Genomic DNA, 22,467 nt, shown 5'->3' with positions numbered 1-22,467 from the left:
TTAAGTTAGTTATATAATGTCACAGTGACAATTGTAGTTGGAAAACAGAGGAATGAACAAACCAGGGGTCTTTTTTAACAATATGAAAGGAGAAACTTATAGAGAAACCGGAAAAAAAAGCAAACATTTGTTCTAAAAATAGATGGATAAGACAGTTTTAAAGCCAAATGTATTGTCCTGTTTCATCAGTAGTACCATAACTGTAACAGTGATACATACAATAATAATCAATATTTTGCTTACTGAATTATAGCAAATAGAAATATACTCACTTTTCCAGCTACATCTTAAAATATTTTTTCTCTATGAAAAAGACCTTATTATACAATCATTTTTGCATGACCTATTCATCGCTGTTGCAAAATCTGTTTAAATGGAAAAAATAATAGGCTAAATCAAATAAATTCTGTTACATTCCACGTTACATATAGATTTTGGTTCATTTATAATCTTATATGGTCTAGCAATTCAATTTTCAAAAGATCTAAATTCTATTGACTAAGTCTTCTAGTAAGATACATTTTAAGTATTAATATCTCTAATAAAGTGTCAAAGTAAAGTTTTCACTATAAATAATGGGTTTCTCATATGCCCAATTGCTGTCAGTTTGGTGGAAGTGTGTAAAAACTCTCTAGTTATTTAAATGTAGGTAATTCACAGGGACCATATCAATGTGGGTCTCATAAATAAATTCTAAGCTGTTCATTCTGATGATCCAGATGGCTTCCATTCACAACTCACAATGCAACTCTATTAATTGGTATATTTATTTCAGTGACAAAGTTAAGTAAGCAAATGAACACACATACACATTTACTTAAAAGAAATATAAAATCAGCCCTAAGTAGGTTTTGTTACTTGGGGATGTTTTACTTCCTGAAACATGTATCTCTCTGCCTGGCATTAGTCTGCTTAATTACTCCATGTGTGTGTTCAAATCTCAGTACCTAAACCTCAATGTAACAGGGTAATGAACTAACACATAAGTGAATTTTCTTACTCAGGGTTTCAGCTTATGTAAATGGGGTATCTGGGCCACAAAGGACTTGACAGTGATCAATAATGTGTATATAGAAATTCGTCTTCATGACACTCTCTCTGACACCAGTGGTTTGTGGTTGAGGCAAAAGCAGGATCACTTAATTTGGCAGCTCTCAATTTGCTCTCTATATTTGCTGTGCTCCTCACAGACTCTGCAAAGTCCCATAAACTTTTGGCATATGCAGTACCCTGAGTGAAGGAGTTCCACAGTTTCCCTCCACGTTGCTTAAATAACCACTGTGGTGCTGTTTTTGAGCTTGAGTGGCTAGTTTGATGTCCACCACCACTGAACACTTGAAGCCATTCACGATCTTACTGCTCTACTTCTCTTTCATGTTTCTGTTGAGCAGAAGAATCATTACCTGCTGTCACTTCTCAGAATCTAATTCTACCATTTCACTACCTTTGTAATTCATTCTCTGAAGTTTTTAATTTAAATACATTTTTTTTTCAGATGAGGAACTGGACATAGTGTTTAAAAAGTTAACTTTCATGGTCTACTGCACTTCTGTTGATTGAAATGCAGTGAAGTGATTGAATATAATGATATTCACTTATTTTCTCTTTTACTTTCCTTTTCAATTTTTAACTGCATATGTGCATTTTTTTTTGACATCCTGAGAGCAAGACTTACATTTTCATAGAAACATTAAACTGCTAGATATCAAGCTAAGTGAAATATGCAAAATACAAAATTGTTTTCATACATATCAGTTTACATTTATCTTCACTGAATTCCATTTTACATTTTAATAACCAGTCATTCAGGCCACTCATATTTAATACTTTTAATAATTTAGTATGGTCAGCAAATTTACCAAATAACTATACACTACTTTTCCAGCATATTCACATGTTCAAATATATTTAGAGATGCATGGATCCCAGTACATGCCCCATGAAACTTCACTCATGGCCTCTGTCCACTGCAAAAACTGAGCAAATCTCCATTTTCTCCCATATTTTACATTTTTTTTTTTTAATGAATGCAGCCCTTTCCTCTTAGGCAGCTGCATGTTTTTTCTGTGTTTTCTCTTAGCTAGCTGTGCAATTTCCTGCAGTGTTTGGTAATATTGACACTGTTAAACACCTTCTAGTTCTTTTCAAAGAAATATTACTATAGTTTCAGCTGTTTTGCCCAGTACTGATCTAATTGTCCATACTCTTCTTTCAACCTTTCTGAAATTTATTTTAAAATTGGAATATAGTTGCGATCTCACATCTCAAAAGCTATCAAAATAATAGCTTATATATTAATTTTATAAAATTAATTTCACACCACAGTTATCATTTTGACTATTCCGTCCCTGAGTGCCTTTAAAAATCTTATTTTGTTTTGTAACATCTCACACTGACAAAGCCATATGAGTTCCTCCACAGGGAAAAGTTTATGTGTAAGAATCTGCCAAAGCCCTTCTAGGGAACAAGCAGAATTAAAAACTTAAGACAATTTTTTCCCTATAACTTCTTCCAAGTGCTTCTGTTTTCCTTTATTATCTTTCGGCATTACAGACTTTTTGCCAGACTTCCCTCTGCTCTATTGTAGAAACAGAACTTCTTAACTCTTATGTTTCTTGCAACTATTTTAGTCAACAAATCTTTTATGTATCCTGCAATTGCTTTGATTAACCATGCTGTGGTATTTATTTATTTATTTACTTATTTATCGTCTTAATAATCTTACAGTCCTTACATTTTCTTTAAAAATCTTCAGCTATCTGAAGGATGTCTTCTTGCCCTAAGCAGCCTCTGACACCCTGCTACTTAGCCATGCATTTCCCTTTCACCCTTTCTCAATCATTTCTTGCTAAGCAGGATGTATTTGCTCTCTGCCTTCAATACAACACCTTAAATAGTCTCTGTGCCATCTGCTATGACTTAACTCTCTTAGTATTCCTTCCAGGTTTTCCCTGACAGGAGTCCCTGCTTATAATTGTCCTTTCTCAAGTTGAGCCCAACTGTTGGGAGATTTTTTGGCTTCTTTACAGCCCTGCAAGGATATTGAATCTAGAGAGAGATTCAGCTGAAGTAATTTGAACCACATCCACCTGGCTTTTACTTCTTCTCTTATGGGATCTTCAACTATCCAGCCCATGAAAATCATTAATTTAGTCTCAGCAGTCCTCTAAGGAATTTTACCATAATGTATGAGTCACTCTGTTCAACTAATTTTCTCTGTAAGATCCAGCCTCAGTAACAGCCTCCTACCTTCAGTGGGAGCTCCAGAGCAGAGCAATGGCTGTCCTTCTTCCACCCCTCCTCAGACAGCAGCCTACCACTTATCCCGTGGTCAGGTATAATTTACAGCATCATTGCCTTGCTGTGGACCCAGCACACCACAGATCGCAGAAAAAAAATCTGTCCCTTGGGAATATTCATGCCATGTGACACTTGGGGTGATCGTTTGAGTCGGGAAAGGGACACTTTTATAACATTCTGGGGATCACCAGATTTTTGTAACCTTTTGCTTCCATTTTACAAAATAGCTATTTTAACACGTCTGTATTCTTTTCATGAATGATGGTGGTCCTTGTCTTTTAAAAAAATTCAAGTGCTGAAAGTATGTCTTGTAGACACATCCAGAACTGTCAGCATTTTTCTTTGCGCATCTGAGCATTTCAAGCCTATTGGCTGCTTCAGGTGCCTTTTCAGATGCCAGGTGATGAAATAATGCACTATTACTCTAGAACCACACCTTCATGTGCTTCTTATACACAAAACACACATAAACCTACAAAAGGACCAACCAGTCATCATAACATCATATTAGTTGAAAAAGTTCTGCTGGTCTTGTCAATATGCTTAGACTAAGACGAGGGAAACAAAACAAATTTTTTATTGTTTAATGAGATAATCTAATTGTCTGCTCTGGTTTTAAACTTTATGAAAAAGCATTTCAGTGCTAATTATTTGTCAACAATTTCTGAAATCTTGTGTCGAGGTGTTATCTCAGGTGAGTATCTGCATAGTATACAGACATCAGCTCAATTTATATCCAATATTAAATACTCACCTAAAGATTTAATTTAAATCTACAAAAATCACGCAATCTGGATTTATCCCAGTGTCACTAGTAGTAGAATAAAACATGATACATAACAGTGCATGTGTGTGCACATACATGTGCACACACTTCCAGCATGAAGTCCCAGTTAAGCAGAGCTCCAAACAACGTGTGACTGATCAGAACTATGGTTTGCAGTGTTATCTTCCAACTACATTTGTCACTTAAATTAGGCCTACGTGCTGGTATATGTGCATTATTTTTGCATTACAGAGATTATATAAAATCATACCTGGGACCAGGTCATTATTTTTCATATCTCATGTATTTTTCTGAAGAAAACTGTACATTGTATCAGGTGGGTTTTGTGCAATAAAAATTTTACAAACAAGCTGATCTAGAACTCAGAATAGCACAAAAATATTTGCAAGTAGTAACAAATTATTTCACTAGATTTTTATTGGGCGATTTTCAGATTTAAATGAATGCATTTTGTTCACAAAAATAAGAGCTTTCCAAGTTTTATCATTAGGCAATAATGGAAGTCTTCAAATTAGCATTCTGAAATTTTCTTACTGCTTCAGTAATGTTGCCCCTTTCTTAAACAGCTCTGAATACTAGTTTCAAAGAACGAACTTTCCAATTTTAAAGTATAGGTTATCAGAAGAGGGAGCAAAACCAAGCCCATGCAAGTTGTGTGTCCAAACAAGGTATTCTAATGACACAGAAATGACATCATAGTAACAAGATTGTAAGTCAACTGGAAAGCTAAATTGTGTGTGAACAAAACACAACCATCATTCTTTTAACAAATACAAAAAAGGTTTCATTTATCCATTGCACCAATGGAAATTGACCACTAACTTTCTTTAAAAGAAAAGAGTCATATCATTAGATCATCCCAAGTTTTGCCAAATGACGGAGTCTAATATAAACTTATTATTTCATTTTCTGATTTCCTGACAAACTTCAAAAGCTGTTTATGGCTTCAGAGTCACAAGCAAAGACAGAGCTCAGGTCTTTCACCAAAAAATACAGTAATATGAGCATCTTTTGCAGAAACAGGACTTGTGGCACTTACTTCAGCAGAGCTGGCATTTCATTCATGAGCAGGTAAGGGTGCGCATGCGTGCACACACACACAAACATACACGCATACACTGGTTAGTACATTAGAGCAGAGCAACACATTTTTAAGATATTTGCCCTTTACAAAGTTAACCACAGATTTAATTTTTTTTGAAAGATATTTTTTTCTGTTAGTGAGCACTTAATAGATTCCATGAAGCAATAAAAGAAAAACCTATTCAGCTTTATAAATCAGATACATATGACTGGATTTAAGATGAACGATTTGAGTGAACTGGGAACCAAATGCATTACTTTTCTCTTAAAATTACACACAGGCTAATGGACTAAGAAAAAAAACGAAAAAAAAGGGTTTTATTCAAAACAGCTCTAGCATTGAAATGTTCAATAACTGTACAACAAACCACAGCATTAGATGGATAACAATGACTGTTCTTAACTGTAAAGTGTAGATCATCCTAAGGAACAACCTCTTATTCTGTAGCTTTTCAAATTACTATCAAATAGTATCGACTTCATGGTCTTGTCAGTATGCTAATACAAACAAAAAACCAAACAAAAATGCTAACACACACGCACCCTAAAAAACCGCCAACTCCCCCCAAAACTAAACCAGTTTTTGAATAAAATGAGACAGCTGACAAAAGGTCTCTGTATAATTTGGGAAACCACCATTATTAGACTACATTCATGTCATTCTTAAACATCCAAATCTTCACTTACTAAAATCCACTGATTATAAAAAACCCCCTAACCATTATATATTTAATTTCTTCCTGTGGTTATTAAAATAAACTATGTTCTGAAATTAAGAGTTAAAATACCTCCTTTTTTTTCCATACATACTTGCCTATATAAATATACTTCATCATTTTACAAATTACAGTATTTATATTAAAGCTTTCATTCAGCAAATCATTACAGCTTAACAAGAACAAACAATTTCTGTGTTTTGGTTCTGTCTTTAAATCACTTTTGGAGATAATGAAAACCAGCCAAAATGAGTGACTGCAAATAATACAAACAACATATTTATTTAGAAAAATAAACTGAAAACGCTGCTTGTCTGTTAGATTTCTCCATGAAGTATAGACAAATGGCTAGAAAAATTTAATGTCAAGTACGTATTACAAATGACTTCTTTAACAGTAACTGGGACTAAAATGTCAATGTTCGATAGGAACATTTTGGATGTATAATTCAATAGACTAAATTTCTTGGTTGCTAATATGATAAAAAAAAATGGATACTATTAAAAAAGATTATATCCCCTTTTTAAATACACCTTATCATGTTGATGCTTCATATATATACATATATATATATGTATGTATATGCATGTATTTATTTAATCCCAAGAAAGGACCATAGTCCTTTCTGTGAAGAGATCCCCATAGTGAAAGAGAGCATAAATGTCTTTCTTCAGTTCTAACTTTTTAATTCCTTTTGGAGCCCCGGCAAAGTATAGTTTGTGGTCAAAAATCTCCTGGGGCCATCTGTGCAAATGGTGGCACACATCGTTACCCTGAATGGAAGTGACAGTGCAAATACTAGAAGTGCATTGCGATGCAATCTATAACAGCGGAACTTCCTCAAAGTTGGGTGGAGGACAGGAAACAGCATCCTTCTAAGTGATTTAACTTCACTGATGCCCTGTTCCTGTATGGCTTTGAATATGTACAAGGGATGACAGAGGTCTTCTTTCCCCACAGACAGCAACACTCCTCTGTTATAGTAAATGTATTCATTTTCTGATATCACAAGTGCTTCATTTCTCCTTTTGGCTACATATTGAAATATTTGTGGATGCTGGCTGTACTCATAAAAGACCTCACTGTTTGTTACCCCGGTTGCTCAGCACAAAACTCAGGTGTCAGGCTTGGAGACAGCAGTCTCTGCAATGGGGCAAGACATTTAGTTCTCTCATCCTTCTTTCCCGCTGAATGGAATTTAAGGCTGTGGCTTTTGCCAGGGCTCAGCTTGTAGCTGTCAGATCTGAGAAAGATGACTCAATGCAGATTACATTAGTGACCAGTTGTGCTCTCACTTGAAGGGCTCTTCCATTCTCCACTAAGGATCAGGTTCCTGGTTACTTCTCAGATCTGGCCTGCAAGAAGTCACAATGATGAATCTGATATGCAACAAATTAACTGACGTGCCTCCAAATATAGGTGTTCCTTCATGCCTGAAGGTGCTGTCAAAAAGAAAAGAAGACAAGGGAAAAGTTATAAAAATGTTATTTTAAATAGACAAAGTTAACAGAAAAGAAAACATAATTTTGAATGATCATTCCATTTTTACTGAAAGCAGGAGTTAAAAAAAATTATGATATTTTGAACTTGATCTTTTATAGTTGTACTTTATTATAGGTACAAGCCTTGGTTCTCTGCTGGGGTAAATGGGTTTAACTTCAATGGTGTCTTTGGAATCACATTATTTATACCACATGTGAAATCTGGACTTTAATACTTGTTCACAAATTAAATAGAAAGTGAAACTCAGCACAAGTTTCTTACCTGACAAGTAAATTTCCTAATCACTAAGATACTATATAAAATTCTGATTTGGGTCTTTCACATTCAGTTCTGTGAAACAGCTTTAATTTGTAAACACTAAAGTAGTCTTAGAGTCAGTGAAGGAGAATAATGCTGCAATCTAATGCTGAGGTTCCCTGGCTGGCTGAGTTTTCTTAACTGTATTTATTAGGCAAGACAAAGTAGCAGCATCAAAAGCAGAGACCTTAGAATACTTACCTGTTGGTAGCTAGGGCACTAATTTGGGTAAAATGATTAAATTCACATCTCCTGAGGAAAAAAGTGAGAACTTCCTCTTCCACTGTTGGTGATTTACACTCACAGGTGTAAATCTGTGAGGAGAGGGAAAATCACTTATTTGCCATAAGATTTTAGTTTGTGAATCTACATCTTCATTTGCATTTCCTCTTATCTCAAGATAAGATATTGACTCAAATGCTTTAAGCTGATAAAGACTGTCAAGGGGTAAGACAGAATTTCACTCTGTCAGAGAAAAAAAAGGAATCTAAAGTTGATGTGCTGTGAATCCTTTTTATTTTTTTTCCCAACCACTTAAGCAAAATATCAAATATTAAGGGAAACTTAGTTAACACTCAGAATTGTTAGTGTGGCCCAGTGTAACCCAACAGTCTAGCAAACACAGTATAATGAATTAGTGATAACACTGGCTTGGTAGGAAATTTTTTCCTAATCAACTATTTAGAGTTTGACTTGTATTGTTAATGAAAAAAATGAATATTCTAAACATCTGCTAGCAGCTTACTTTTTAACTGAGGACAGTCTTCATATCACTAGAAACACAAAACCCTTTTTCAGCTTTCACAGTTTCAGGCTTCAGCTATATTCGGGCTAATGATTCATGTATGTTATTAGCTCAGAAAAATTCCAAAAAAAAAAGTTAATATTGCCCTTGACTGCAGCTTAATTCTCAGAAGTAGAATGAATAAGGTACAACAAACATATATGTGACAATAAAAATAATAATAGCAATACTGACAAAAGAGGTAATGCAAATAGTATTTTGTCTTTGTCAGAAAACAATTGTTCCTCAAACTTATTCTGAATACAGCACAATACAATGCTGAGCAGCTGTAGACATGAAAAGCAGTATGATTTTTCTTTTCCTCTGGGTTGCAATTTATAATCATATTCAATATCATGCTGTCGTGTTTTAACCCCAATCAGCAACTAAGTACCACCAGTTGCTCTCTCACTCCCCAGTCTGTGGTGGGATGGGGAGGAGAACTGGGGAAAAAAAGATAAACTCCAATAAAATGAAAATATTATAATTATTATAATAATAAAAATAACAAAAACAACGACTGCAACAAAAGTGAGCCTATTAAAAAGAGAGAGAAATAACACCCAAGAAAGACAAGTGATGTGCAATTCAGTTGCTCACCATCTGCTTACCAACGTCCAGCCTGTCCTCAAGCTGTGACCAGCAACTCCCACCCAACTCCCTCCAGTTTATATATTGGACATGATGTTCAGTGGTATGGAATATCCCTTTGGTCAGTTCAGATCAGCTATCCTGGTCATGCTCCCTTCTATCTTCTTGTGCAGCTCCTCACCAGCAAAGCATAGGAAACTGAAAATCCTGAGTTTAGAGTAAGTACTACTAAGCAGCAACTGGAACATCAGTGTGCTAATAAACATTATTCTCATACTAAATCAAAAACACAGCACTGTACCAGCTACTCGGAAGAAAATGAACTCTTATCTCAAACAAAATCAGGATGATTCCCCACAAAACCAGCAAGTGGTATATCAAGTATACCTGAGTTTCTCTAGCATTTCTTTCATTAAGTCATAAACCCACACAATTTGATTCATTCCCTCATTTCATCAACGTTCTACCAAAGAAGAAAAGATGATCCTTTTTTGTTTATGATGTCTGTGCTAAAGAGTACAAATTGTGAAAATGTTTTGCACCTTTCCACATTAATAAAGAATTTGTTCAAATTAAAAGATTATGATTAGACTTGCTTGGTGAAAAGTTCATAAGGTTGCAAAGCCTGTATTAAAAACAGAAGCAGTTCCTCTTGCTACTTCCCCCCAAAATCCATAATTGCCAGTCATTATTTACACATGAAGAAGTGAGGTAGAAAGAGGAATTAGTCCAGTCACTGAAAAAAAAATAAAAATCTCAGATTCCTATCCTGAACTGTCTAGTTCTTAAGTCTATGGTCTGTACTATTTTGATAGAGAGTCAATACATTCAGATTGCTATACTTAATTCATCATTATAAAATACCTTCATTACCACATAACATACCTTGTCAATAATCTCACAGTGAAAAAAACCCTGACCTTAGCAATTTATAGGAGACCATTTTGTTCACTCATCCCTTCTCCCTTTCATTACTTTGGCAGCATCATTTATTCATTTTCTTCCTTCAGCCACGTCAGTGTTTAGCCCCAAGAATCAGAGAATCAGAGAAACCAATGTTACTGTTTTCCCCATTCAAATCCAGATAACTACTCTTCTATAATAAAAAATCTATTTTACTGCTCTGCATGTATTACCTGAAAAAAACCTATGCCCTTCTGCTTTGTTCTGTTTGTCTTCTTAAAAACTGAAAATGAGTCTAGTCCCCTCTACAATTACATCCTCCTTCTCATCATGGCCATGACCATACTGTCGCTGGACAAATTGCTATTCAGAACTCTGTGCATGGAAAATATTAAGGGAAAAGTCTACTAAAGGGAAGCATCTTCTCACCTCAGAGCTACAGAATGGTTACACCATTGTCAGATACAGAGAAACTCAGCTTCAATTTACAGTATTTAAAGAACAAAATATGCAGTGGCATGATTGGAAGAAACGAAGAAAATTATACAGAAGACATTATCAACTTTGAACTGATGAGCTGAGTGCAGTGATGACTACCAATGATCACAGAAAGGAATACTTTTAATGCAGCTTTCTATGCTAGGTCTAGTGTCTTTTATCAAGAAAAAGGAGAAAACAACCAGGAAATGCACTTTACATTCAATTGAGAAAATGAGATTTACTTGATTTATACTAAGCTCTATAATTTCCACATCATTTTAAGAGCCTGATAAGAGCCACTGAAAGATTAGCCTAAATAAAAGCTCCATTATTTGGGCTATTTTCGCCCAGACAGTATAATTTGGACACATGTTGTTATCTGTCATAAGCATACCAGAAGTCAGAGCGCAGTTCTCACATATTTAGGAGTATAACAAAAGTTCTCAAGGAAAAAAAATACACAAAATCACATAGTAATAAGTCTACTTAAACATAGTGCCCATATTTTCTAAATATTGTTTAAATAGTAATGACATTGTTTCAGTTACTTATACCTGAAAGATACACAAATCTTTAGATTCAGACATAGACTATTTTATTTATATTAACCTAAGCTTTCTACTCCTTTCAGATAAGAGTAATTACACAATGTTAATCCCCTCAATAGAAGTAAGAATTACTAAACACAAAGGGAATGTTTTTGTAAAGTTTTTTTTGCTAGTTTCTTTTGTCCAAGAAATCCCCACCATGATCTCTGATTTTTGTGTTCAGTTATATAGTCCTGCTGAGACATCTTTCTCTGAAAAAACTAAACCACCTAAATCTAAGCAACACAGAATGTTAACAAATCCACCACCACACTTTTTAATGATTCCTATTTTTTTCTTCAGAAGCTCCAGAAAACTTATTTATGTGTGATTGCCCCATCCTACTGTTTCAATTCATAAATAATTTATTTGTCAGTGAGCAAAAAAGAATTCCCAACTGCTTATTGGAAATTTTCCCTTCAAAGTTTTGAAAGAGATTGTAAATGGCATGAAAAATATCTAAAGTTACAAGTTTTCTTTTTTTTTTACACACTATTATTCATTTATACATTGGCAGTATGCATTAAATTCTTGCTAACCTCTCCTAATAACCCTTCCTCAACACGGTTATAAAGTTCTTTGTCACGCCAGGTTTGATATCTCCAGAGCTCTCCCTATATATAGTTCTATAGAGTCAATCCTGGATAGAAATCTGTAAATTATGTCTGAAAGTGCATGATGAAAATATTCATTAAATATAATTTTCCAACTGAACTCATACTGCTTAAATAGTGTCTTTGTAGATATTTACTGTCTTTATATGTTTGCGCAATAACATGAAGATTGTCAGAATATTGGCTCTGAGAGTTACTGTAGAATAATTTTTTTATAGTGAGAAATCAATTTTAACAGAAGCATGCAATGAATGTCAGGAGCATCATGCTTATCAACATATGAACTCATAAAATCTCCTGCTTCTTACTTATAAACTGCTGGCCAAATTGATGTGGTTGGTGCTTGTCTCAATCAAGTCCCAAACAGTTTAGATTTGAGAGAAGTAATTTGTGGGACCTACAATGCAAAATCACATCTTTCTGTTTGTTGATTACACTAGTTTTCAACATCGGGAATATCTAGGCAACCAAAGTTACTAGCTGACAGGTACCAGGTATCTTGACATCATGGGAGTCAATAGTTTACATTAGGGGTTGCCGTGACGAATGTCAAAATGTCAAAAATGTCAAAGTTCCAACTACAAAATGCTAAAAGGGGAAAGAATGGCACTGGAAAAAGTTCTGATGATGTATCATGGGAAATTCTGGCAGTCTTGTTCACTGGTCACAGGCACCTCATCTCTTAAGAGAACTATACATAAATTTTAACTAGAGAAGTGTTGCCGTGGAATTTTGGTGCTGAAAAAAATCTCCAGAGCAGTTAATTAGGGGTGAGATAAGAAAGTGTTTATTTTGCCAAGGCTAAGATGTTACCAGATGCGCCCAGACCATGCCTGAGAGGTTACATTTTATATCACCATCCATCCAATCCCAGATGTGTCCACCCTGTGGCCTTTACTCTGGTCCGCCCCGGGTCCACCCCCTGAGAAATGGGTCTGGGGGTTTTGGGACCCCCTGTTCATCCCATCTTCCTCTTCATCAGAGCACAAAGGGTACATAGTTACCTAATTCTTGACCGTATTCTGTGGTTTAGGCCCTGATATGCTGTTCTGCCAACAATCTAGGCCTTGCCTTGACAAAAGACTATAAACACCTCTGCTGTATTCAGGAGTAGGATTGATACAGGGAGCATAGAATGGGGTAAGAGGGTTAAGGAATGTGTAAACAAGGGTGCTAGAGAAAGGGAAAGGGACAAGGGACAAAGGAGGGGGGGGGTTGCTGCTTTTAAAATCTACTTCCACTACTTATAAAACTTACAAGTCTTACAAATATTAGAAAAATAAAGAAGCCATTAGGGGCTTAAGGCATCAGAAGTAAGAACTTATTTCTCAGTATGTACAGAAAGCACATATAAATTAGCATTTTTAAAATCCCTCAGGCATATTCTTGGCTGAAACAATACATTTCTGTTTACCATTTTCAAATTTTAGAAGCATTTTTATCAGGTCATTTTTCTTAACATGACTTTCTTTTCATTTGCCCTTTTGGTCCCTTAGGTGCTGGAAAACTGTTTTGGCGTTATGCATATTTTAAGGTAGAATTGGTTATGTCAAGTGTTAATACCTTCCTAGGAAGCCTGTTTCTTTTCTTATAATTTTTTGGATAAGTTACACTGTATCCTTCATGAGATGAATACTCACAAATATTTCTGAGATGTTGCTTTGGATTCATTTTGTCTCTGGGATACATGTTTACTAGCTTTCAACTACATTTTATCTTGTACGTGTCTAACACACAGAAAAAGCAAGAAATTATCAAGAAATCAGGTTTGTTTTTATGTTTTGTTTCTTTATTTTTCTTTGCACTAAAGTGTAAAATTTTAGCTCTATATTTAAGTTCAAAATAACAAGTCATAACTTGTTCTAATATTCATTTACAGATAGGTTTCTGATTCAGACTTGCTTAAAAAGCAAATCCAAGTATACATAAATGCTGGACTATCAATTTTTGTAATACGGACAATATCCAGAAGGCTGCAACCAGTTAGACTGTGGTTGGCAAGGTCACATCCAAAGCCAGAGATCAAGTGGCCACTACAGTTGTACCAACAGCAGTAGCTCAGCAACCAATGCGAGGACTAGACTGGGTGGGTCCCTCTATATAGAAGTAGTCACACTTCAGTTTAGTTACACCCCTAGGAGATATATGCTAATAATACTATGGAAATGAATTTGATGTTCATTTAACATATAAAGTACTAGAGCACTACTTTATGAGGGGGTTACTGAAATAATTTATGCCATATATTCAGAGGACAATAATGAAACCATAAAGTCAGTCTTGAATTTGAGGCACTTGAATATGTAAAAGAAATTTTGGGTCCATTTCTGGTTTGGTTGCAGATTTCTTTTGAGATTACAGGCAATAATTTTAATTGACATGTTACAAGCTAACAACATTTAATTTCACTGTCCTTTTGACGATCTACTTATTTCTGCTTCTTATTTTCAGAAATAAATACTCTGAAACACTGAATCTACAAGCCCAAACAGCAAAAAAATAGTTTTAATGCTCTCTATACTCTTGAAACAAATAAACTCTACACTGCTAGTGGTAAACTAAAACTTGTTTCTTGCAGCATCCTTCTCTGAGTATCAGAGGAATGTGGATGGCTAGCTAGACCTGAGGCCTACTGCCACTTTCCCAAATGGGGCTGTGTATCTGAGATGCTCAAAGAGAATCTTTTATGGTAATACTGTCTAGGGAACCAACCTATTCATTCTTACTGCATTTTTTTAAACATAAGAGCTAGCTAATATATGATACTATTTTCATCTTTCTGCCCTTATTTTTGCCCTCCTTTTCATGGTGAGTCAAAGCAAATTTCCTTAATTAGTTTGAATGTACATCTGTGTCAAATAGAGGTAGAACAAAGATTAGTAAAAGACAGAGATGCAAACGACAGCTAAGCCCCTAATGTAACTAACTGTTTATTTCTAATGATTAGTGAAATATTAACTGGTAATACAGTTGGGGAGTTGGTTACAAAGTTTATTTATCTATTTGAACCCAGGCAACACCATAGGAAGTAAATAATGAAACAAAAATATTAAGGGTGAAGTAGGTTTGCATTTGCAATGAGTTGCCAAAGAAAGTCACATCCAGTATCTAGTGCTGGGAAATTCTTTATCAATGGTATTGCCTCTTTGTTTAATCTCAGGACTTTGCCATCATTGCCTTCTTACACTCTAGTTCTCGGCAGAAAGTAAAAGAGATGGACAGGTTAGAAAAGAAACCAACACTCCATGCCCCATATATGTCAGTATTTTTTATGCAAGAATTCAGATTTCCTGTGTCTTACTTTAACAACAGTCAATTCCTGAAGCTGACTATCTAACAGAAAACAGGATACAAATCCATGTGACCAACACTCAATGAATAATAATAATTTACTTTGGTATATGGCATAATCTACATGACAAAGGGAAAAAGCTTTTATCAGTCAGTTGAAGGGACACTAGTCTGAGGACAACTGAAAGTTCACATAGAATAGTTAAATGCCTTAAAGGACTTGCATCTGCTATTATTTAAAAAATTTTATGTTTCAATTTTTAGAGTTTAGAAGGTTTTGTATAATTACATATCTTAAAGTGATGTGTGAATGGTTTGAAAATCATTCTCCCCAGAGTATATCTTGCAGCTGACGGATGTAACCTTTTCTCATTCAGCCTGAAGCTAAGAAGGATAGATGAAAAGTGAGCTGGCAGCCCTCCACCTGCTGATTTAAAAAACCCCAAAAACTATATGGGTGAGAGGAGCTATGTAGAAGACAATGTAACTATCAATACTTCCACCCTTTTGGGGTTTTTTTTGACATTTGCTGATCTTTCATTTATTTCAAATTACTCAAGCAATGGAGCAGCCTTGTAGGATTAGGCCTACTTTGCAAGCCAAAAGGACTTAAAAGTCATCAGAAAATATCTGTAAATTCTTTAGTGCAGTTTTTCTACAGTTTGCCTATTGAAGGATGAAATAGTTTGTAATTCTAGATAACAACATGATGTTCATTAACATGTGCTTTACTTTTTCTTTTATCATTTGGCACAAATATTTTGTCACATGAGAAAAAATATTAATTTCAATGACACTAGATACATGGAGATCACTGAAACTACAGTATCCTGGACTCCCTAAACATGCCAATGCAACTAAAGGCTAACAATGCAATGATTCATTACTATTACTATTCATTATTATTCTGGTTAATCAACATATTCAAATTCCATTCTTTTCTTTACAAAAGAAAAGGGGACTCTATGATGTTGCTGGACTTTGTTGATAGGAATTTTTAGCTACTAGAAATTTTTTAGTAGCTCGCAGCTTTATCTTGGGCAGAAACCCGTAAGTGCAAGAGAGGCCTTGAGACCATGTACCAATGGGACAGTGTTTATGACAAGTCTCCATGCTTCAAAAGCTTATTGGAAGATTTCCCAGCCACCAACTGCAGCTCTTTTCCATCACAAGGCAGACTAGAAAGGCTTGCATCAACTGCTTGAGACTTCTTCCATTGTGAAAGAAAAATACTGAAGCTTCTACACATTAATTTACCAAGACTTAACCAGCTACTTTCTTGAGCTCCCAAGGAAATTATGGTATCAGGAAGAAACTGAATAGAAACCACAATCAATACTGTAAAAATGCAGCTGAATATATTCTTAGATTGGAAGATGAAAAAAAAAATCAGGAAATTACTTGGTATCTTCACATGTCTTGTACTTTCAGCAACAACATGCATGAAAGAGATCAACCTGGTATGACATTTACATTGAAGATGTATGAAAGAATCTTCTTATGGAAAGCACTACATACTTTCTGGGGTTAACCTTGGTAAGAGTTTTGACTTTTGATTACTCTACTAGAATATATGTTCTTACAAAATTATAAAAATAAATACAGGAATTTATAACTTTTGCAAATATATAATGATTCAAAGCACTTTCTCTTCAAGGGGTCAACTTTTGTTTCAAGAGTTTTTGCAAATACCTGTATACAAAAAACCCTAAAACCTACTTATTAGCTTTCCTACCCACCACTCCAAATGACTATATGCAAGTCATATGCAACAGATGTCAAAAAGGCAGAAATATCAAGTTATCAAAAATATCAGTGTTAATATTCTTTCTAGACACTCAGAATTATGCCTTTTAATTTATTTTGAGCAATCCTAGAAATGAGCTTCCAGAACGCTGTAATGTTTTTGTAATATAACACTATGTTTGAAAAAAACCCTGAAATTTTGGGTTATCTTTGGAAAAAGGAAAGAAAATGAAGATCAACATTTCAGCTTCAGATTTTGCAAATCTGCCATGAGTCTCTTTTTGTAGGCTGTTTAACCATTTTAAGCTGAATATGCAGAAGTCTAGACTGGAATGAAATAGGATTTTTTTTCCATCCAGGTTTAATGATGTATAAAGTTATATACAACTGGATGGGACAGTCCAGTTGCTTAAGACATAAGCTCAGCAACAAATCATACCTCCACTTAGCCTTTAAGGAACTTAATTTCTCGTAATTATCAGCACAGACATCCCTATCAAAACATACACGAGACAAATATAGTAAAGAACTACTTCAAGAGGGTAGGGAGAAGGATATGATGATCTCCAGCAGGAAAAGGGGCCAGTTACACAGGCAATGATCTATCTCAGTTTCAGATCATTGTAAGAAAATAATGATTTCCTCATTATAAGAGAAATTGAAAGCCATAAAGCATCTCTGGCTTAGACCCTTTATAATGTCCATCAAATACACTTAAAGGCTTGGCTCATAATGAACTTCTTGTGTGTGTGTGTGTAATTTTGGGGTTTTTCTTTGTTTTTAATACCAACATTTGCAAACTTTAAGACCTTTGCCAGTGCAGACTGTCTTGCTAATTGAAAATCATTGGCTGCCCTTGCTCCAATACAAGTATCCATGCTCATCTGACATTTGCTTAACAAAAAAGGTATTTCGCCTAACAAAAGCAGCTCAGAAATCAAATGCAGCCCACTAAACTCTCCTGCTAATGCATTCGGGAAAAGGTTACTAGCAAAGTGTGCAATTCAGCGCTTTGCCCATCAAGCACAGGCCTCAAATACACTGTTTGTCTGGCCTCAATCTGTTGCCCAGCAGTCTCTGAGATGTTCAGCAAAGAGATTAGTCATTTTGGTGGACTGCCCCTGAGTTGAAAAAAAGAATAAAATCCCTGGATCTGTTTATCTAAATCAGTTAGTCAGATATATAAGACAGCCTACTGTAAAAATCCATGATTATGTGTGGGTTGGAATTACGTTTGAAGTTCTGAAGCTACTGTGTGCTGACTGAGTTGGCTAAGATCCTCTCCAGTGTTGTCTTCCAAGTCACAGTTCAAAATCTGAGAGTTTGCACATCTGCAGATAAGCCACAGATGCTCCAGTGTATATTTGAATATCTCCAGTGTATATTTGAATATCTCTTCAAGCATTTTCCCCTCAGCATGAGACAGAAGGACAAAATAACTGTTAATTCTTTTTCAAGTTGGATGGACTTTCTATCTATTGTGATATACAGAAAAGACACTTGGCTTTGTTTTCTATAACCAGTGCATCCAGAAATTCTATGCTCTTGTTGAACTAGCCAAAATTAGCAGAACACATATTCTCAAATATCTCTTTCCTTGGTCTTTTTAAACTTAATCAATTCTATGGTTCCATGGAATAGAGCATGTAAGAGTGAGTAGCAATACAAGAAATAAAATCCAAAAAGACAGGAGGCTGAAGAAGCTCTATGCACCATATCTGTCAGAGCCTAGAATAATCTGGAGGGTCATAAACTGCCACCTGTCTACCAGAAAAAGGAAAAAAAATAGCCCTGACAAGTAGATTATCTTTGACTTCTCATTCTTGAACTCCATCACTGTGTTCCCTCTTTCCTTTTAATATTAAAACGTGCAAAAAGAAGCGAAAGACAGACAACAGTGACCCTCTAAGGCACTGAACACACATGAGGAATTCAAAAGACCAATTTACTTAAGTCAGGGCAACTTTCAGGAAAAGGAAAGTTGCACACTGTACCATATACAACAATGGGACAAATGAAATGTACTTGATGAAAAGCAGCTAAAACAAATGCAGATAAAGGAATTTACACAGCAGATGTTCAGTTGCCCTGATGGTGCAGTAAGCCAGATAAAAGAAAAAAAAAGAATGCAATACTGTAAAATTAAAGAAAATTAAATTCTTTTATCAATCAACTTTCCTGATTTTCTTTGTAGAGTTAAGACAGGATTTTAGACCTTAGTGAGCAGAGTCTGGTAAAGACTGGTGGGTGAGGGTGTTTTGGGTTTTTTTGTGTGTGCAAATAATTGTGTTTTGGACAGCATAATGGAGAGGTGAAGTATTTACTAGAAATTCTTACCTGATTAAAATAGTAATGACCAATAAAATGCTTTGTTTTCTCCTGTAAACTCAACAAGAGAAGGTCTAACTTCGTCCTGATGAAATTTTCTTCTACAGGTAATATTGAAAAATATATTATTCCTTAGTATCACTTCCCATTTTTAAAGTTATCTAAGAGCCTCTTAATGCCTAAAAGAGCCTCTAAGCATGAACAGTACACAAACTTTTAAGTGAATAAAACTGGAAAAGGTTGGTTTTATTTTGTAGCCACAAATCCTTGTATTTTATAGCCACAAATACCTCCCGGTATAATGAAACTAGAGTAATAAACTGAATCATCTGAATCAATAATTAAAAGTACATACTTACTGCTTACAAAGAAATACTGAAGTTTCAAAATTCATTCCCTAGATAAAAAAAGGGCATCAATGTGGAAGCATCATTCAAAGTAAAGATGTTTCATTTACTTTTGTAAACTGTTTTACCTGTACCATAGTGATTTTCCAACCAGAAAACGGGAAAAAAGGAAACAGAAAAACAGGAAAAAACATAGGGAGCTCTTCCATATAAATATAAAATCACTGCACAAATCACAACTGTAAGTCAGCAATCAGAAAGCTCAGTGACGATGTAACAAAATCTTCATGTACCATATCAAAACTGCAAAATATATAATGGACAAATGACAAGCTGACAGCTCAATTCTGAAAAGGCTTTTTCCACAACACCATCTTCCATTTTGAGTGAAGTCTTACCACTCCTCCCACCAACACAGAGTGTGTGCTGAACAGTAAATTGCTAGCTACATCCTTCTGCAATCTTCTATTAAAAATCTCAGGATAACTGTGAAAGTATTTTACTTTGAGAACCAAATTCTAGGCTATTTTAGGCATTGTCTAAACTTATTCCAGGAGAGAGCAGGTGAAAAAACACTTAGCTGCCTTTGTTGCTGCAATGAGTGTCAGGTAACTACACTTATCAAGAGAATATGGCTTTGCTTAAAGGACTGGGGAGAGAAGTTAAAGAGAAGATTTCACATCCTCTTTGTAGCCTGTGAGAAGTCAGCTTGTGATGTGGGACCTGTGAAGAAAGGACAGGAAGACAGAATTCTGTGAGGTTTCGTTTGCTGTTTGTGACCATTGAGAAAGTAGGAAAGCTGGCACAAAGAATGATCTGGCTGGTAATCCTGTTTGTAGAAACAGCAGCTCAGGATCTGGAGGACTGTGGGTAATGGGGAGACTTCAGATGAGATGTCCCAAAATGGGGAGAGCCCTTGGCAGCACATATAAAACTGCTGGACAAACTGTATTTGTGGAGGTTGCAAAAGAGAAGTTCACTCCATCCTTCAGGCATAGGATACAGTAGATGAAAAAAGGGTACTCTGTCCTCTTGCTTACTGCTTTTCCAAAATCCAACCCCCATTCCAGCACTCACTCCTTCCGCTCTAGCAGTACCTTCCTCTACCAAACTCTCAAAGAAGCCATGAGCAGCTGAAGCCATATTGCTACAAAGAAAAACACAGAGCGTGCTTCAGGCATAGGGAAGCTGTGAGTTCAAAACGCCTCAGGCAGAGGAAGCAAGTCAATTTGGATTTCTCTTATCTCTAGCAACAGAAGGTAAAAGAAAGGCAGTCTATAAACACCATCTCCTTCTCCAATAACCTGTAAATCTCGCACATCTGTCCCATGCTTTATTTTTGAGTGAATGAAAAATAATTGGATTTGTGTCAGATAGAATATCTAAATACTGAAAGGAATGACAGATTTCAGGTTTTCATTTTGGCCATACAAATATACTGTCCATGTTTTACTTTCACTTGAGTGAAAATACACTGGGTTTCCTTACAGAGTTGTGATTAAAAGAATGGATACAAATGGACCCTTTGGCCATGCTGGCTTCCATTACTTGAAACAATGCCACCTCAGATGGTGATAATAGAGGAAAAGTAAAACTATCACCTTTCTTTTTCTTTTTGATGACTTGGACTCTAAGACCAGTACTGTGGTCTTAGCTACATTTCACATGTTTCTGATTTTAATAGAAATACAGCAGTAGAGCTACAGATAGCAACCAAAACACAAACCTTCTATCTTGCCTGTGGGCTGAAGTCAAATTATACACTTGTTAAAAAAGGGAATTATCTGGTATGCAAGGATTTCCTACAGTACAGATTAGAGGTGAATAATTCTTTCCATGTATTATCCTCCTTCCTTTACCCCATGATAAGCTCCCATAAATAGGAAAGTTCAAAACCCACAACTGATTAAGTGTTAGCTGAACACTCTGAAAAGGATGCAATTAAAATGTGTTCTGTGTTTTAGAAGTTTTAATTGGTTTAATTGAAATACAAGTCTTTTGCTGTTCAGATAGTAATTCTTTATTAAATCTAAATGTAGAAGCAATTACTAATATTTTTATTTTTATTGCAACTGTCCGATAGTAGCACTACAAAACTAAGTTGGATGATGGTATCTCAGATATTTTTTTCCCTTAAAAAAATAGGTAACCAGAAAAAAGTAACATAAAATCTTTTGCAGAAGAATCAATATGCTCTTGATCTTGATTAAGACAGTACTACAAAGCTCTGTCTCAGAAAATTACAAAATTAAAAAGATAAACCCCCTTTGTTTAAAAGAATTTTGAAATAAGGGCCTGTTAACCAAGATGGAGTTAAAAGAAAAATCATGATTAATAAAAATCTGAATTTCTCATTTTATCTTCCAGTAATTACAAAAACTATGTTTAAAAGTCCCTAAGGTGTTATATTCTTAGTAAACTTAAAATCTAGCTTTTATTCAGAAATAACTTATTCATAAAAATATTAGGTACCTTTCACTACTTACTAAAATACCTGGTACTTAAAAAGAACTAATTAAAAAAATCAGCTGAAGTAATCGCCACTTGATTTAATGCTCTTACAACAGATTTTTCTTTTTCTCTTGTTTCTGTCATACCTTATGAGTGATAAATTGATGGGTTTTAATGGAAGATACAGAAGTAAAATATGTACTAACCATATCAGTTAATCTTTCTTACTCTGAATCAGTTCTGTTCCATGTTGGGTATTTCAGGTTGACTTGCACCTTTCAAACAAGCCCTGTAATACAGCAACAAGGCCGCTGCACCTCAGAGCTAGGGTGGATCATTTTAGTATAGTAAATGCTTTTACTTGGGAAAATGATCATCTGAAAAATTCATAGCATTAACAATGAGTAATGATTTGTCATTTTATTTCTTCTGGTATTTACTTAAATACTTCTGTCAAGGCATTGTTTAAGAGAAGTGGAATGTATTGTTGCCACATGATGCTTCCTAATTTGCTTTTTGAAAAATGCAAATGTTCTCTCCATTGAAATGTACATCGATACTCTTGAAACCTTGTCAACATGTTGATCCCTACTGCTAATGTTCCATGACTATTTTGAGTGACTAGAAGACACTCCAAAATTTCTGACCTTTTCCTAGAG

The 22,467-nt window shown here is 35.2% G+C and overlaps 1 protein-coding gene across 2 annotated transcripts in view; it reads right to left on the bottom strand.

Annotated features, from left to right (window-relative positions):
* Positions 1–4,351: 4,351 nt before the first annotated feature.
* The window catches only part of PRR16 (proline rich 16), a 142,463-nt gene continuing 124,347 nt past the window's right edge, over positions 4,352–22,467 (bottom strand). For both annotated transcript variants that reach the window (XM_008923291.3, XM_018085835.2), the window contains one exon: positions 4,352–7,328. The gene's annotated coding sequence lies outside the window, so the exon portion shown is untranslated. The remainder of the gene's footprint in view (positions 7,329–22,467) is intronic.

Source organism: Manacus vitellinus, unplaced genomic scaffold (genome assembly GCF_001715985.3).
Source record: "Manacus vitellinus isolate BGI_N305 unplaced genomic scaffold, ASM171598v3 scaffold_9_pilon, whole genome shotgun sequence".
In the NCBI taxonomy this organism is placed as follows: Eukaryota; Metazoa; Chordata; class Aves; order Passeriformes; family Pipridae; genus Manacus; species Manacus vitellinus.
This window is presented reverse-complemented; position numbering and strand designations above follow the sequence as displayed.